The 18,303-nt window shown below is 40.9% G+C and overlaps 1 long non-coding RNA gene across 1 annotated transcript; it reads left to right on the forward strand.

Moving 5' to 3' along the window:
* Positions 1 to 795: 795 nt before the first annotated feature.
* LOC131893693 (uncharacterized) lies at positions 796 to 17,622 on the forward strand. Its single transcript, XR_009374734.1, has 4 exons — positions 796 to 1,030; positions 5,018 to 5,143; positions 14,949 to 15,270; positions 17,059 to 17,622. It is a non-coding gene; the product is annotated as an uncharacterized LOC131893693 (long non-coding RNA).
* Positions 17,623 to 18,303: the final 681 nt, after the last annotated feature.

Consider the following 18,303-nt stretch of genomic DNA (forward strand, 5'->3'; position numbering starts at 1 on the left):
TGCTGATATGAACATAGCTGAACAAGTGCTCTTGTGGTGTGGTTGAGCATTCCTTGGGTATATGCCCAAGAGTGGTATAGCTGGATCTTGGGGGAGATGGATTCCCAATTTTCTAAGAAAGCGCCATATTGATTTCCAAAGTGGTTGTACAAGCTTGCATTCCCACCAGCAGTGGAGAAGAGTTTCCCTAGCTCCACATCCTCTCCAGCATAAGGTGTCTTTAGTGTTTTTGATCTTAGCCATTCTAACAGGCATAAGGTGGTATCTCAGAGTTGTTTTGATTTGCATTTCCCTGATGATTAGGGATGTGGAGCAATTCCTTAAATGTCTTTCAGCCATTTGAGTGTCCTCTGTTGAGAATTCTCTGTTTAGTTCTATAGCCCATTTCTTAATTGGACTGTTGGGCATTTTGATGTCTAATTTTTTGAGTTCCTTATATATTCTGGATATCAGTCCTCTGTCAGATGTAGGGTTGGTGAAGATCTTTTCCCATGGAAGTTTTTTTACCACTTTCCTGGTCATTCAGGTTTGACTGCCCCTTCACTGACAACTTTTCTCTTACTGGAACCATTTGCATTTTTTTCACAGGTGTGGTTTTCCCATCAGTCTCTCTTGAGTGATCCACTGGACTATGTGCTTTGAAACCTCTGTCATGGGTTTGTGTGTGTGAAACTTGGAGTGATTTGTGTTTGCAGCATTGGGATTTTTCACTGGAGGGTTTTTGAAGCAGTGTTTTTCTTTCTTTCTTTCTTTCTTTCTTTCTTTCTTTCTTTCTTTCTTTCTTTTTTGTTTTGTTTTGTTTTGTTTTTTTACCATTCACAGGTAAATATTTTCTACCCTGGCTCTGGGATATTGGTGTGCTGTTGAAGTTATTTAAGTGCTTAGCAGTGCAGCTTTCCCTATCCCTGTCTTGCATCTTGCTCACGGGGTAGCTGCCTCATTCTTTGTTGAGCATCAGCAGTCCAGATCCGGCTCCCAGTGAGCTTTCTGGATAGTGTCACCATTGGTCCTGGAAGGATCCCATCTTTTGGTAAGGCTTTACATTCACTTCCTGTCACCAACTTTGACTTGGAATTCAGCTGCAGATTTAATTTTATGGTTGGGTGTGCTTGGTGGTTGAAACAAGAAGGAATGTTTTACTTGGCATCTTGCTCTGTCAGCTCAACTAGAAGTCTTTACTCTTTGATGGCTTGTAGTCTATTGATGAAGCCTTGACTTTTCCTCCATTCTTTGTAACCACAGCTGTCCTTCCCTCCACTCCAATCCTTGTTTGTCCTCTGGTCCCTGTTTAGGCTCTTTTTGCATCATTATATATATTGGTGCATTTATTTTCTAATTTCTTTTTCTATTGCCAATATTTCATTATCCAAATTTATCTTAGGGGCTGCTGCCTTAATACTTGCTATAGAAACTGGCCTTGATCCCATCACTCGACACATGGAAGTGTTTAGTGGCTTCTCAGTGCCAAGAACAAACTCTGCTTTCAAAGTAACAATGACTTGAAACTTTCTACCCATTTATGATGCTGTTCATAGCTTGAGCCCTGGGTTTCAGGTGATGTCTCTGGGTTCACTGTCTCTTCAGCTGGACAACTCCCTCACTGCTTAGTCATATTTTTATAAGTGATGTGAGATGCCCTTTCCCAGTGTGCATACATTTCCAAATAATATCTTTCCCCTCAGACAGAGTTGCGAGTCCCCTATTTCTGTGAACAGACATTTTAACTGTTGTCTTTGCAGGCATTATGAGTCCCTTTCTCTCTTCTGCTTCCCTCCCTCCTCCCTCTGTCCTTCCCTCCCTCCATCTTTCCCTCTCTCCCTCCCTCCGTCCCTTCTCCTTCCTTTCCTCTCTTCCTCTCTTCTTACTCATATGAGGAAAACTTTATCTGTAAAATTTATTTTTCATAGTTAAAAAGTGCTTTGCATATCAGAAGAACAAATTAAAATTTGATGCAGGAAAGGGGCATAAACAGAGACAGGAAGTAAAATCATAATTGTCCCTGAAATTAAGAGGAAACTTGAGAATAAAAGTGATTGAAATCCAGCCACTTGATTAGCTATTGTGCTTGGGACAAGCCTCACTAGCCCCATGAAGGAACAGTTCCTTAAAACTAAACACAACACAACAGCATCAAAGGCACAGCTCAGTTCTTACGTAACTGATAATTTTTTTTTTTTTTTTTTTGGAATTGTGATTTGTTTTAAGTGGCCATTGCTTTTGTTATCCTCATTTTCAACTTCCTTAAACAAAAGAAGACAGCATATTATTGGAAGTGTATCATGGGCCTAGCACAATGACAAATTTTATCTGTCAGTTCCTAGTTCTTCATAAAGCACAGTTTTTAACTCTGGTGCCAAAGGCTGAAAAGCAGGTCAAGGTCTCAACATCCCTCAGCTTAGCTTAGCATCAGAACTTAGGAGAGTGTGGCACAATATTTAAAAATATTAGACTGCATTAAAGAGTTCATGTTCAGATCCTTGGGAAAATAATCCTAAAATACTTTATATTCTACAAGAACTACATAGCATCTTATCATACTAACCTGACCCAGAATCATAAGCATTTATAGTTGAACAAGTTTCTTTGAAATACAAGAGCCAGAAGGTGGGCTTTCTCTCCGGTCCTCAGTGTTATGATTGAAGCTGGGCCTCATCAGTGTCCTTAGTCTAGGGAGCTCTGTCCACTGCCTATGTGTCCCCACTAAGGACTGGATTCTATTGGATGCTTTTTAACAACTCACTGGCAGATAAAGGAAGTCTTGAGGAGAGATGATTTGATAAATGTGTATGTAATTTTCCATATCATGGATGATGAAAGTATTTATTTATTTTAAGACAGCATCTCACTACACAACTCTGGCTGGCCTGTAATTCATAGAGACCCACCTGCTTTTGTCTCCCAAGTTCTGAGATAAAAGGCTCGTGCTACCATGCCCCACCAAAAATTTTAATTGGGTGTTTTGCCTGTATGTATATATGTACCACATGCCTGCACTACCTGGGGAGTCCAGAAGAGGATATATGTTCCTGTGAAACTGGAGTTCCAGATGGTTGTGAGCTGCCATGTAGGAGCTGGGAATTGAACCTGCATCCTCTGCAAGAGCAGCCAGTGCTCCTAACCATGGTCCCCTTTCTAGTTTCATGACTCATACATCCTTCACACACACACACACACACACACACACGCACGCACGCACGCACGCACGCACGCACACATGCACGCACGCACACACACACAAACAAATTAAATTCTAAGTCCCACATATGTGAGAATGCACTTAGTATTTATCTTAGAATCTGTCGACTAGACTATATACCCAGGAGTTGTATGGCTGAGTCATATGGATCTATTTTCAGTGTTCCTTAGAAACCTCCATAAGTATGACCACTGTCTATCCACTTTATTATCCTATTTCTTTATAGGGAGAACTGTGCCGTTCAGTATTTAACGTTTGTAGTTGTGTATATGTTCTAGGTATGAATCCCTTGTCTGATAGATGCATCTTCCAGTTTTGACTTTTCACATTTTCTCACACTATTTTATTTTACATGAGCTTTTCTGATGAGATGCCGTCACTTAATCCGTGTCTTTCCCTGTGTGGTTAGGGTATCCCCCAACTACTGTTAGGCCGATGGTAGACAGACGTCCTGGTGTTAACTTGCAGTAGGGGACACGTGTACATCTTTACTCCTGTTCTTGATAAGGTCCGGCCACAGGGCACCACAGCGCTGACTTGGAAAGATGCAACATAGTTTTTTTTAGGAGTCAGTATATTAGTAATTAAGCAGTGAAGTGAGGAGGAGATTGGAAAAAATAGAAAAAGAGGGAGTAAAAAGAAAACAGGGAGTGTATGGGTGAGAGGTTGCATAGAATATACAGAAACTATTATAGAGTAGGTATGGAGAAGAAAGGTTAGTTGAGAAAGCCTATTCAAGAGAGATACACGCTGACACAGAACAATTAAACAAGCTGCTAAAGTCCAAACAAAAATAAACTACACAAGGAACAATGAAATACAAGGTACACTCTCAGTCAGTATCGCTGCCTAGTTGGGATGAACTAAGCTTCCCCCTGCCCTCCCACCATCTTTTGTAGTGGCATTAGCAGGTGGGATGAGGGCCAGAGTCTCAGTAATTCACACTAGTTTAGTGGGTGTGTCCCTCTTGCAGCCAGAGAATCCCGGGTGGGACTCCACTTCTGCTGGAATTCCCTAGTCTCAGACCCCGCACACCCCACCACTTGCCATTTACAGCCTCCTTTCTGTGTTGGGGTTCATGGTCTCCATGTGGGACTTCCTGAGACTGACACTGGGGGCTGGTTACGAGGCTCACCTTAGTGGCTGGGCATTCCTTTTCTGGACAGCACGTTGACTGATACGGCTTGAGGAGACTGTCTGGCATCTTTTCCCCCTTTATCATGTTGTCGCGGGGCCCAGGCAATGGTCCCGGTGGTTTCTTCTGCTATTTGCTCCAGGGTGCTGGTGGAGAGCCTCGGCGTCAGGCTATCTGGCCACACTGCTCCACCCATCTCTACGTGTGGTGCATCCAGGCCCTGGCTGGACTTCCTCCAGATAACTCTTTATGCAGCATCCTCATCCAGGAGAGAACAGAACTTCAGTTGGATGCTCCTGGATGCTTTTCTGTGGAGTATCTCACCAAGGCTTGTTGCTTTTCTCTTCACCTCCTCTCATAGGAGCAGTCTTGTTTTTTACCCTGTCTTTTTTCCCCTCTGCATTGCACAGGGCAGTTTCTAATAATCTACTATTTTATTCTGAAGTCCTACATAGGAAATTAACTGTTAACTGCAGATTAACACATACTGATGTTTTCAACAAATTTTTTTAATTAAGGAAACTTTGAACATTTATTTTCCTTAATCATTGCATACCATTTCTGCAAAATAAGGTTTTAATTCTGCTTATATGTATGCCTGCATATATATGTATACGTATGTATGCACTTGTACAAAAGGAGAAAATTTTAAAAATTCCTCCTTAAAACCATTTTCCCCTTTGCAGATAATATCATTCCCACACCCACTGAGAACTTAAGACCACCTATAACAAAGAAATTGTTTCAGCAACAGAGCCAACTATCTCTAAGACGAGTTCCCCAGGAGACGGTTGCCCAGATACCCACCAAAGGTATACCCATGCATGCTAATCCTGTGTAGGATGCAAATTGTACGGCTTGAGTTCTTTAAGACTCAAATGATTTGCTCCTGGAATACTCTTCTCTGGTTTCTTTCAAACAAAATCCCACAATTCTTGCTATTTCTACTTAGTGTGTCTTCCTTCTTTCTGTGCATTTCAGTGCTGAATCTCATGGGGCTTAGTCTACCAGAGCCTGCTTGCCCTTCGGTGTGCATGTAACTAATTTAACTCTATCGTGTTTTTAGGTATGTAATTTCCTGTTTGACCCTGACCACCCAAGATCCAAGTGTGCATGTCCAGATGCATGAGATGTCTGTCCTTAGGTGCCCAGTTGTCTTCTTGCTTAAAGGATTCAGGTTTTACCTCCCAAGACTTTGGAATTCATTGAAGTCACAATCCACCTGATGTGCCCGGAGCTTGGTGTCACAGTACAAGAATACCCAGTGACCATGAATGTTTCAAAACGGCTGACATCATTTTCTTGTAATTATTAAACACCAGGAAATAACAGGGAGTACACACAAGTGTATCTTGAATATTTCTTTCCTCCAAAAGCTTTTTAGCACTTTCAGGTCATCTTTCTCCCTCTTCTCTTTCAATCCGACATCACAAGAATCTTAATTCCTCTTCAGTAATAACACTTTGCTTCATGGAGGTTAGGGAAGGGAAAGACTTTGAAGGTTCAATGCTGTTAAACTTTTCACCAAGTAGCAGCCAGCAAAAAAGTTGGACAATCCCATGTGCTATTTCCCATCAATGATTCTATGTCTGTCACCATACAGTGACCGATGTTAGTCTTAAAGTCATCTTTTCAAGTTCTTTTTTTTTTTTTTAATCAAACCCATGCTGCTCACCTTTTAGAGCATCTGCCAGTAGACAGACACCTTTCCTGTCTCCCTCCATAATCCCGATGACCTGTTGGTGGTATTTATACAACAAAGCCTACGGTACCCACCGACTCTGGTCACAGATAATTAGACTCAGATATAAACTGGATCAGTCGGAATCTCTAACCAGGAAAATTTTGAAAGGAGATTGAGAGGCAGTTCTTTCACCACTTGGATCCATATTTTGTTAAGTTCAGGTTCTGTTTGTACTGGCAGATGTCAGAGGAATGACATAATGTTTAGAGTAAGGACAGCCTCTTGGATCTTCATATCTTCATTCAAAAGGATCTACCTCTCTAGAGTTTCTATGTGGTTTGCAGGATTTAGTGTAAGTTCATCATTCTATAGACTCAATTATGCCATCATTAAGGCTCAAGTGGAAATCTTAATTATCTGGGTTTTCCAAGACCCTTTATTCCTCTTTTAGTACTCATAGCTCTGATAGAGCCATCAGGAAAAAGAAAAATCTTACAACCCCCATATTTCTGTTCATTCAGCTACCCCCATGGCTCTGCATCTTCTTTTTGTGACCCCCCATTCCTTACCTCCACTCAGTTGCTAAAATCCTCCCACCATGCCTTCTAGAACTCTTTGTCAGTCATCAGCACAACTCCATATCCTCACCACTTTTCTGAAAATTCTGCCATTTTTTCTGACTGGTATAGTTTTCCCCAGAAGTCACATTTTCTCTCACATCCCTCTTGCCTTTTCTGGGATGCAGGCAAACATCTTCCTTCTCATTGCTGCATCCAGAACCTTGATTCATTCTCTTTGTTAGAGATCTCTAAAGCTTGATTTCCTATCAGATCCCACTGTCCACTCCTGTTCTGTCTTTCCTCCTTCTGAGACTCCTGAATCACTGCCTTTTTTCAGAACATGCTGGAAATGTACACCTTAACATCTTCAAAACCCAACTCTCCCCACCCCTCTCTCCTCTTTTCCTCCCACAAAGTGCTTTTTTAAATCTTATTTTCCTCCTGGTGGTAAAATAGATGTAATGAATTTGACTCATGATTTCTGGGGGAATTATTAAGTGATGCTGAGAAAGCATGCTGCAGAAAGATGACCTGAAGTGCATCTGAGCACCTTATCACTTTAAATTTGGAAACTGTTCCTTAAATAAAACCCCATGGGATGGACCAAAACATGCCAATGTGGACCTGCTTTGGTCAAGAGATAGAAAGGTGGTGAGGCTGGGGAGATCTCTAGAACAAGAGCAGGGAAGCCTGGAAGTCCCAGGATTGAATTTCTTCAGCTGAGGCCAGAACAGTTAGAAAGCCATAGGGAATGTGGAGATAGTTTGCTAAATCAAGCACTTGTTACACATGGAGCCCTGAGTTTACATCCCTAGAATCCATATAAAAAGAGAGAGGTATGCTGGAGTGCACTTGTGACCCCATGCTGGGGGTGTGGAGACAGGAGGGTGTCTGAAGATCAATGGCCAGCTGTTCTGATCATCTTCAGGTTTAGTGACAAGATCCATTTCAAAAAACAAAAGTGGCTATCTATCTATTATCTATCTACATATTTATGTATCTATGTATCACCTATCTGTCATCTATATATGTATGTATGTATCTACCTACCTACCTAATTATCCACCCATCCTTCTGTCTTCTATCATCCATCTATCTCTTTATCATATCATATCATATCATATCTATCTATCTATCTATCTATCTATCTATCTATCTATCTATCTATCTATCATCTATATCACTATATATCCATATAGCAGAATTCATTTCAGCTATCTGCACTCACAAAACAGAGCCAATCCCCATCCCACTCCCCCAAAAATGTTCACACAAAAGTGTTGCTGGGAATCCCCAAGAATTATGGAAGTGGTAAAAAGTCAACATGGAGCAAATTTAGGAAGACAGTACAACAGAACTGTAGCAGCTTGGAGAAGAGAAACACCACTAGGTTAGGGATTTCATTATCATATATTACTGCCTAGCTCTCATTCCCCTTACAGCTATTCCTGATCTCGATAATGCTCAAGGTCAATGTAGCAAGGCAGTGCTGTCTGCTCATGCCTTTTAACGCTTTGCATTTTCTTCCTTTTCTGTTCTTTTTTCCTCCCTTCCCTTTTCTTCTTCCTTTCTCATACACTATATATTTCCTCTTCAGGATACTTCTATTAAAGCCCAGAGGCAGACATTGTTTACAATATCTGAGTATCTTTCTCTGCTCCTTGCCTTTTTAGTCTACTATTAACCAAAACTCCCATATCTCTTCTTCCTTTCCATTTTTCCTTTGCCTCCATCATTCCCATTCCTCTTCCACTTCCTATTTAGCAGCTGAACACTAATCACTAGTCTTACTGTGACTGCTTACTTATATTTCTTTTCTTTTCTTTTCCACTCATGCCTACAATAAACAGCATATTAAAAATCATGGTACTATCAGGGTCTCTACTCCCTAAAACAATGAGTACTTAACAAACGTCTCCTTTGTGGTTAACTGTTAGTCTATCAGCAGACTGTATTAACCACGGAATAGGGACATTGCTGCAGAGAGTCCTCAACTTACAGAGTTGGACTAGAAATAGAGCCTAGGACCAGGGACACCAGTCTTGTGGAGGAATACATCACCATGACCCCGCTACAATCTTGTCTCTCCTTAACCTTGCAAACACTTTCACTGAAAAGAGAGATGTCCCAAATTAAAGGAAAAAGAACAACAGCAATAGGGGTGTATGTGTGTGGGGGTGTCTTAACCAATCCTTTAACTCCAGATGAGTAGATCCCATTCCCAAAATTTAAGTAACATGAAAAACCATGACGATGTCTGCACCAAAAATTATGGAGAACCCCATGGAAGAGGGAGAGGAAGTATTATAGGAGCCAGAGGGTTCAAGGGCACCAAAAAAAAACCAACAACAACAAAAAAACCAAACCATGACCCACAGAATCAACTAAGCAGGGCTCATGGGTTTCACAGAGACTGAAGTGAGAATCAGGGAGTCTGTATGGGTCTGAACTAGGTCCTCTGCATATATGTGATGGTTGTATAGCTTGGTGTTCTTGTGGGACTCCTAACAGTGGGAGTGAGGGCTGTCTCTGACTCTTTTGGCTGCTCTTAGAACCCTTTTCCTCTCACTGGGTTGCTTTGTCCAGCCTTGATATGAGGGGAGGTGCTTAGACTTACTGTAACTTGTTATGCCATGTTTTTTTGATATCTCTGGAAGGGCTGCTTTTTCTTTTCACAGGAAATGGGGGAGCAGTGGATCTGGGGGAGGGAGGAAGTGGGGGTGGGTTGAAGGAGTGGAGGGAGGGGAAACTTCAGTTGGGATGTAATATATAAGAGAGGAATAAAAGAATAAAATTACCAATCTGGTAGCAATGGCCATTGATGAAAACAACTTATATAAAAATTCAGACATAGAATTAAGAAGAATGATTATGAATATGTTCACTTAAAAGAGGATACACCATTGTCTAAGAGAACACAAGAAGTTAAATGAAATAAGGAAGTCAATTCATGGTATGAAAATAGAATTCAATAAAGAGGTAAAAATACTGATGAGGGACCAAACAGAAATTATGATGGAAATGAAAAACATAATAGTTCAAATAATAATTAGCATTATACATATTGAGCAGGCTGTATTCAGACATATATATATATATATATATATATATGCATATACACAACAATTTAAAAAAAGAAGCCATGAATTTGAGAAAGAATGAGAAGAATTTGAGAAAGAGTGAGGGGATTGCCTGGGAGGGATCAGAGGGAGGAAAGTGAAGGGGGAAATGATGCAATTACATTATAATCTAAAAAAAAAAAACCCAGAAGATAATATTTTTAATTTTTTTTTTTTTGTTTTTCGAGACAGGGTTTCTCTGTGTAGCTTTGCGCCTTTTCTCGAACTCACTTTGTAGACCAGTCTGGCCTCGAACTCACAGAGATCTGCCTGCCTCTGCCTCCCGAGTGCTGGGATAAAAGGCGTGCGCCACCACCACCCAGCAGTATTTTTAAAATAGTAGTTTTCTTTATTAAAAGCTTCCATTATGTTGAGTGCAATGTGGAAAGTGGTTCCCGAGGCACCTTCAGTTACAAAAAGTTCAGTGGAAACCCTCTGCAATAGAGTAGATCATGTGGAAGACGGAGTGTCAGGATTTGTGTGATGATAAGGTAGAGGAACCGTTAGTCAAGATTAATGTTAAATCTTTAAAATATATGGGTGGAACATGCAAGAACTTTGAGATTCCATGAACTGTGTACACAGAAGAGAAAAATTTCATGCTGAAAGTATAGACAATATTTATAACAAAATCATAGAAGAACATTTCCGAAATGTCAGAAAAGAGAATTTTATTCAGATATATAGAACATCAGATGGTGACAACACTCAAGTACAGAACAAAGAAAGTATTTAAAGGTTGCAAGAGAGAAAGGCAGAACCAACAGAGTAACAACAGACTTTTCAATTGAAACCTTAAAATGGTGTATCATGGCACATTTCAAACTCTGAAATATATAATTGCCAACCCAGCTTAACATATCTGAATCTCTCTCTCTCTCTCTCTCTCTCTCTCTCTCTCTACATATATATATATATATATATATATATATATATATATATATATATATTCCAGGGAAGCAAAAACAAGATAAAGGAAATGTGACCACCAAGTCAATACTACAGAAAATACTGGATGGAAGGGAACACTTTGGACTGACGAGAAAGATAAACACATTCCTGATGCTTCAGCAGAAAAAAAAAGTGATTTTAATACTCATTAAGCAAAGGAAGTCTAAGAAATTACCAAACACTCTAAAATAAAAACAAAATGTCAGGAATCAATCCATACTTTTCAATAGTAATTCTGAATATTAGTTATCTCAGTTCCTGTATCAAAAGATACAAACAGATTGGATTAGAAAATAGGATCCTTCCTTTTGTTGCCTCTAAGAAACAGATCTTATCATTAAGAAACAATATGATTGTAGTGTTTTGAATGAGAATGGCCGTCATAAGGTCATATTTGAATACTTGGTTCCCAGTTGATAGACTGTTCTGGAAGGATTAGGAGGTGTGGCCTTGTTGGAGGAGGTGTGTCACTAGGGGCAGACTTTGAGGTTTCAAAAGACTGGTGAGATCCCTAGTGTTCTCTTGCCTCATGGTTGTAGATTTAGATGTGCACTCTCAGGTATGTCTTCACTCTGACATCATGGACTCTAAAGCTCTGAAACCATGAGCCAAATTAAACTCTTTCTTTTGTAAGGTATAGTGTTTTATCACAACAATAGAAATGTAACCAAGACAATGGTCATACAATTCCTTTCCTTATGTCTATGTGTTATAGTATACATTTTAAATGTATGTATGTTGTCTTAGTCAGTCTTATTGCTAATAAGTTAGTCTTATTGCTGTGAAGAGACACCATGATCAAGGCAAATCTCATAAAGGAAAAACATTTACTTGGGATGGCTTAGAGTTTCAGAGGCTTAGTCCATTATCATCATGGTGTGTCATAGTGGTATGTAGGCAGATATAATGCTGGAGAAGGAGTTGAGCATTGTATATCTTGATCCGCAGGTAACAGGAAGTTGTCTGAGATACTGGGTGTTGCTTAAGCATATATGAGACCTCAAACATGCCTCCACAGTAACACACTTCCTCCAACAAGGCCACACCTCCTAATAGTGCCACTCCCTATGAGCTTATGTGGGCAATTACATTCAAACAAGCACATATGCTGTATAATCATAGCATTTCTGTATATGATCTTCTTAATGTCTTCTAAATTCTTAAATTTAGTTTCTAAGAATTTTGTTAAAAGTTTTTCTATGTTCACCATGGAAATTGGACTCTTCTTTTTAAAAAAAATATTTATTTTTGAGATTATTACATCATTTTCTCCCTTCCTTTTACCCTCTTTGTAGACCCTTCCATATGCCTCTCCTTGCTCCTCTTCAAATCCACAGCCTCTTTTTTCATTAATTGTTGTTACATGTATAATTATATATGTATAAACTATAAACTTCTCAGTCTGATTAATGTTGCATGTATGTTTTTAGGAATGACCATTTGGCATTGGATACTTCCTGGGAAAAACTATTTCTCTCACTCTCAGTTTTCCTTAGCTGTCTGTAGTTCTTTGTGCAGTGTTGGGGCTCATGATCTTTCTCTTATATAGTCTTATTCTTCTTCTTTTGTATTCCTGTCATGTTTTGATGTAGGGTAATGCTAGCTTTGGAGAATGAATTGGTAGTATTCCTTCCTTTTCTAACTTATAAAATGGTTTGTGGGCTGGGCAGGTACTGTCATCCCCCTGACACTCTTTAAATTGTACCCTTGCAACAGGTAATGCTCAAGCTGGGTAGTGTCTTCCAAATATATTGGGAGTCTGGGAGGCAAATACAGTATCAAGATCTTCAGAAGCAGAGGACCTTTCAAGACAGTCTCAGGTTGTATTCTCTGCTGTGAAGAAACACCATGCTCATGGCAACTCTTATAAAGGAAAATATTTAACTGGGGCTGGCTTACAGTTTCAGAGGCTTTATCCAACATTGTTATCATAAGAAGTGTGGTGGCATGCAGACAGACATGGTACTGAGAGTTCTACATCTTGATCTGCAGATAGCAGAAGAGACTGTGTACCACACTGTGGGTAGCTTGAACATATATGAGGCCTCAAAATTCTTCTCCACAGTGTCACACTTCCTCCAACAAGGTCACACCTATACCAACAAGGCCATACTTCCTAATAGTGCCACTCCCTATGGGTAAGCACTCAAACACATTATTCTATGGGGACCATTGTAGCTGAAAGTTTTCCTGTGTCCCACCCGGTCCGCAGCTGCTTAGACCCAAGTAAACATACAGAAGCTTATATTAATTAAAACTGCTTGGCCATTAGCTCAGGCTTACCACTGACTAGCTCTTACACTTAAACTCAGCTCATTTCTGTTAATTTATGTTGCCACATGTTCCGTGGCTTTACCTGTGTGCCATTACATGCTGCTCCTTGGATGGCAGGCTGGCATCTCCTGACTCAGCCTTCCTCTTCCCAGAATTCTCCTTGTCTGCTTATCCCACCTATACTTCCTGCCTGGCTACTGGACAATCAGCATTTTATTTATCAGTCAATCGGAGCAACACATTCACAGCATATAGAACATCCCATCGCAGACCATACTTATTTAAACCACCACAATGACCTCCCAAGTATTCACCACTCTTTTTGAGAGATACAGCTGTAGATATCAAGTCAACTACTAGAGCTGCAGAGTTCTAGGGTTCTACAGCAGACAGATGTCTCCAGAATTTACCATATTCACTGATCCCAGGCTCAGGATGATCAAATGCTAGACCTATTCTCTGTTGATAAGATCTGCTCTGTGTATTTTCTTTTATTCTATTATTCTCCTTTACCAGAACATACTGGTGCAGCTTCTAGCCCTCCCTTCTACTTAGAAGTCTGAGGCTAACTGTGCTTAGCCTATACTTAACCTTTTTTTTCCTAATACAATTATCTTGAGGTCTCTTCAGTTGACTTTGTTTTCTGTTTGTTTTTTTTCTCCATTTTCACACACTATTGTTTAGGTTTTGTTTTTTAAATTTGGAGAAAGGATCTTGTCCTGTAAACCAGGTAGGACCGGATCTTGATATAGGCTAGCCTTGAACTCATGGTCTTCCTGCCTCAGACTAGAGGGACTGCTCCTCACAGCTGTGTATGTTGTTTCACCCTGGTAATTTTAGTGGCATGCTTTAATGTGAATACTTGACAACCTTTTATTATAACAGAAGAAAATCTGCAGATTGTTGGCAAGATACCTTATTCTTGAATCACAGCACTCAAGAGTATGAGGCAGGAGGATTGCTGAGTTTGAGGGTAGCTTTGGTTATACAGTGAGTTTCAAGTTTGCCTGGACTACAGAGCAGTCCTGTCTCCAAAATCCAAAACCAAACATAGGCTGAGTCAGGAGAACTGTCTTAACCCAGGACTTTAAGATCATCCTGGGGTATATGATAAGGTCCATCCACCCTCCCCCTGATAAAAAGAGAAAACATAAGGAAAAGTGTATTATCATAGAATTTTAAAATATACTGGCATTGAGTTTTCAATTTTATGGACAAGGGCACAAAAATGATTGTTATGACAAATAGAAATAGGTGTGCAGGAGAAAAATTCTAACATTGAAAGACAAGTTTTTCTATAAAAATTAACAGAAGCAGTAGGCTACAATTAAGCAATATTTGGCTTCAAACAAGACAGCAAGGATTGATCTTTTATACTTATTCGAGTCAATATATATTTGGCACATTTCCAGAAAGATTTTGGCTGGAAACAAAAGCCTACAAAGAGGTTTAAATACTATGGTGCTGACATGAAGTGACAAATGCCAGGCCCTTCTGTCTGTCACTCTCCCAGGCAAAGAAAACAAAGGGGGGACCCAAGGGAAGAGTGGCATGGCCACGAGAACACACAATTTTCTGGCTTTTGTCATGATGTCACATGGTGTGTTTCCTTTAAGATAGGCTTTTTGTATTTTCTACAAACCTCTCACGGATCTGGGGGCAGGTGACAAGCAGTCTGGAAAAATTGGAAAAAAAGATAAAATAAAAAAATAAAGACAGTGATGAAATTTAAAAATATATCCCTTAATCAGTCATATTGTGTGACATGAGACCTGTCAGCATGGGCAGAACGCTGATATTGTAAGAGAGACACGGAGAGGAGCGGGCAACGTCAAGTTTTCAGCAGCGGTACTTGGGCTCCGAGCTGGTGGAGAGCAAAGCTGGACTTTGCAGGCTGATTCCTCTTTCAGTACCATTTGTAGCTGGTAAAAGATAAGAAGGAGGTAAGAGACTGGAAAGGAAAAAAAAAAAGAACCAACCAAAAAACAGTAGCAAGTGGTACAAAATACTGTTTGGCTATTTTATCCAGGGTTTCTTCAAAATGTTTGAAGAAAAATCGCCAGAGTCGGGTAGCTGTGTTATTGATTATTTAAAGACTTTAGTGACATGACATCAGCCTTCACCCAAGTGCTCTTTGGATTTGATCACTTTGCGTCCCGTGGTCCAACACACACGGAGTGCTGCTTACACAGTACAGGCTCGCTACGTATCTGAATGAAGTTCTCACCTGGTCTTTGACACCATCGATGAATCACTCTGGTCTGTGACCTATGAATATCACATCAGACTAACTTAGGATGCTTATTGCTTCATTTTTTCTGAAAACTTCACGCATCTGCAGCCAAAAGCAGGTAAGTTGTCAAATGACATCATTAAGAGTCTTTTTGTACCTTTTGGTTCCGCTTTTCTGTGTTTGCTGTTTTGGCAGACAGTTTTCCCCTACGTAGTGGCAAACACAGTACCTAGTACATTCAGGATCGTGTCTTAACAGCTCATGAACCCCCACGTTGAGACCATCTCTTTCTCAAAATTCCTGCAGAAAATTTCACTTATTCTTCTTGAACCAATTGTCACTAGAAGAGGAAGGAAGGACCGACCACTCAGGCTGTGTCCAGTCCCCATTTCTGGAGTTAGGTTTGGCATTGGAAGGATGGAGGTCTGGGACTCTATCAAACCCACACAAACAACAGGCTGAGTGTAAAGGGTCTAGTATGCATATGGAAAATGACTGCCACAATCATCCTGCCTTACCATCTCTGGTACAGCCCATACTCTTTATTGTCAAGATGTCTCCAAACCCATAAAGGAAAACACCTGTATGTGAATAGTTAAATACGGAATTACAGTTAGAATGTTTAAGCAATATCTTCAAAGTACAAATACCTTATTTTAAACCTTCTCTGAAAACATACATATACAACACACATATACAAACCAGTGCTGTTTGCACAAATCTTATCGATTTTGCATTAGTTTCTACTCTTCAAATAAAAAAAAAATGTCTAGAAAAGTTAGCAGGACACAGAACTGTATGACCAGACCACCTGTGCCACAGAATCAGCGAGTTATAACTAGTGTCTACATGTAATAGATTGCTTTACACAACATTTTTACTGCGAAGCAGAGAGATCTCTCAGTGTTTGCCCAGTTAAAACAGGACAATCACACAACAGATTTAATAGGGAACATTTAATATAAAGAAATCCTAACTATGGCAGAGGTTAGTATTCAAGGGGTGGCCAGTACAAATCAGAAAGACTCAAGACTAGAAGCAGAGTCTGAGGAGCAGTCTCAGCGCACTGGGATTGAGTCAGGAAGCTCAAGGGGCAGGGCTCCCCAAGCTTCATTGGGAAGGCTTCATGTCTTGGCTCACTGGATAAAAGAGAAGTTACTATGGTGTCACACAACAGCACTTGCTTGGGAAACGCCTTTCAGAGAGCCAAGGCAAGTTGTCCAGGAGGTCTCTGTTGTGTAACAGTTTCCTCGGAAACTTAAACATTCCACCCTGCAAGGAAGCTCCATAAAAAGGAAGGTAAACTGCTCAAATTAGCTCCAGGCAGTCCCTGAAACTGACAGGATTCACTAGGTCCCTCCCTGTCAGAATAAGTAATAAAAGCCGCGAGTCCTACGCAGACAAGACAAGATGCAAGGAAGGCTCTGGAACCAGACCAGCTGCCTGAAAGAAGCAGAAACCAGCCGAGCTGTGTGGAACAGGTTAGACCAACTGAGGCGCCCCGAAAGGACCCTCTCCAGCCTGCTGAACTGCCTACAGGCTGTGCAGTGTGCTCCAGGTTCCCCAGCTTCTGTGAAAGCTGTCACTGGTGCTGGGGTGGGTGTTGGGGATGCAGCTGTCTTTGAGTCATTTTTGCTTCTGTAACTTCTCACTCCGACTCCTGTAAATAACCCCAGTAAAACTCTGGTGGTGGTATCTGCACTTTGTCCTGTGGTGGGCTCCCTATTTGGCATGAGTAGATGTGTGTGTGTGTGTGTGTGTGTGTGTGTGTGTGTGTGTGTGTGTGTGTGTTGCATTTCCCCGGGAAAAGTTTTGTCACACAACTGACTCCCAGGAGGGACCCCACAACAAAAGCACATACTGGGGAACAAGAGCTTTCTAGTCTCACTGTCACTTTGCCTTTCAGGAACTGGACATGGCAGATGTCACAATGTCACAATCCTATAGGAATTATAGACCTCCTGCCACAAAGAATCTGGAAGGGTTGGAGAACTGCAGGTAGGAGCTACTGCCTGAGGACTACCGAGGACTGTGCACAGCAGACACTGGACACCGGTACTGCCAGAACTTCAGAAGGGAGGTCCCGGAGAAGCTGGGAATGAAAGGAACAGGAAGCTGCTGAGTGTGAGACCTGTGATCAGGAGACCAAAATCAAAACAGAAGCCGCGTTGTTACGCATTGTCATGAAGTCTCCAGACCTTACAAGAATAAAGTTTCTGTTCCCTGGGCCAATAAATATTCTGCATGTTTTTCAACCTAGGCTGAACTTGTCACCCCATGATGTACACCCACCCCTTTTGCCTTGCTAAGCCCCTGAACAACTGTGATAACTCCCCTATCACGTGATATGTTCTTGCATTTATCTACCCCACAGGCAGCCTTGAGCCCAAGTCCCCTACTCTTTTGTCCAGGTGCTAACAGCCAATTATCTCAAAAGCTGTTGTCTGTCAACCCTAACTCCTCCCCCATAAAATGGATCTCAAAAGCCAGTGAGGGGCTGCTCTCTGAAATCCTGACTTGGGCGCAGGGGAGGGGGGGCAGTCCTTTGGCCAGTCCCTCGTGCGTGCACTTCTAAATAGAGCTTGCTTTAATCACAGTCGTGGAAAGGTTGTTTTTTCCTCAGGTCTAACAGAGACAAGACCCTTTTCTCTTGGTGAGTGTCTTCATCAGCTCGTACCCATAGAGCTTCATAGACGAGAAACAGATTTTAAAAGTCCTAGATCCGTTTTCATAAAGCAAAAAGACCAGGTGAGCACGTAACTGAAACTCCATACACACACACAATCGGATAGAAAGCACTGCTTATGTTCATTTGGGTGCTAGGCATGTGCACATCTTCTTCATAACCATTGTTTTCTTTATTTTTCTTTTTTTGGTAGAGATGTCAAGGATGAACACATAGCTCTGCCTCTCAGGGGGTGGGGTGTGCCCTGCTCTTCTAAACATTACTGGACCAGCTAGCTATAAGGGAAGAAAGTGAGAAATGAACAACTGAAGTGGATTTCAGAGGCAGGCATCAAGTTTCAGTTGTTATTTATTCTGTAGAATCATTTTGGTAATGATCCAACGATGTTATTTCCACATTACCGTTAGAGAGAATGACTTTGAGTTTGCAGAGATGGTTCACTGGCAAGTATGCAGACCTGAGTGT

This window comes from Peromyscus eremicus, chromosome 16_21, assembly GCF_949786415.1.
Source record: "Peromyscus eremicus chromosome 16_21, PerEre_H2_v1, whole genome shotgun sequence".
NCBI classification, from domain to species: Eukaryota; Metazoa; Chordata; class Mammalia; order Rodentia; family Cricetidae; genus Peromyscus; species Peromyscus eremicus.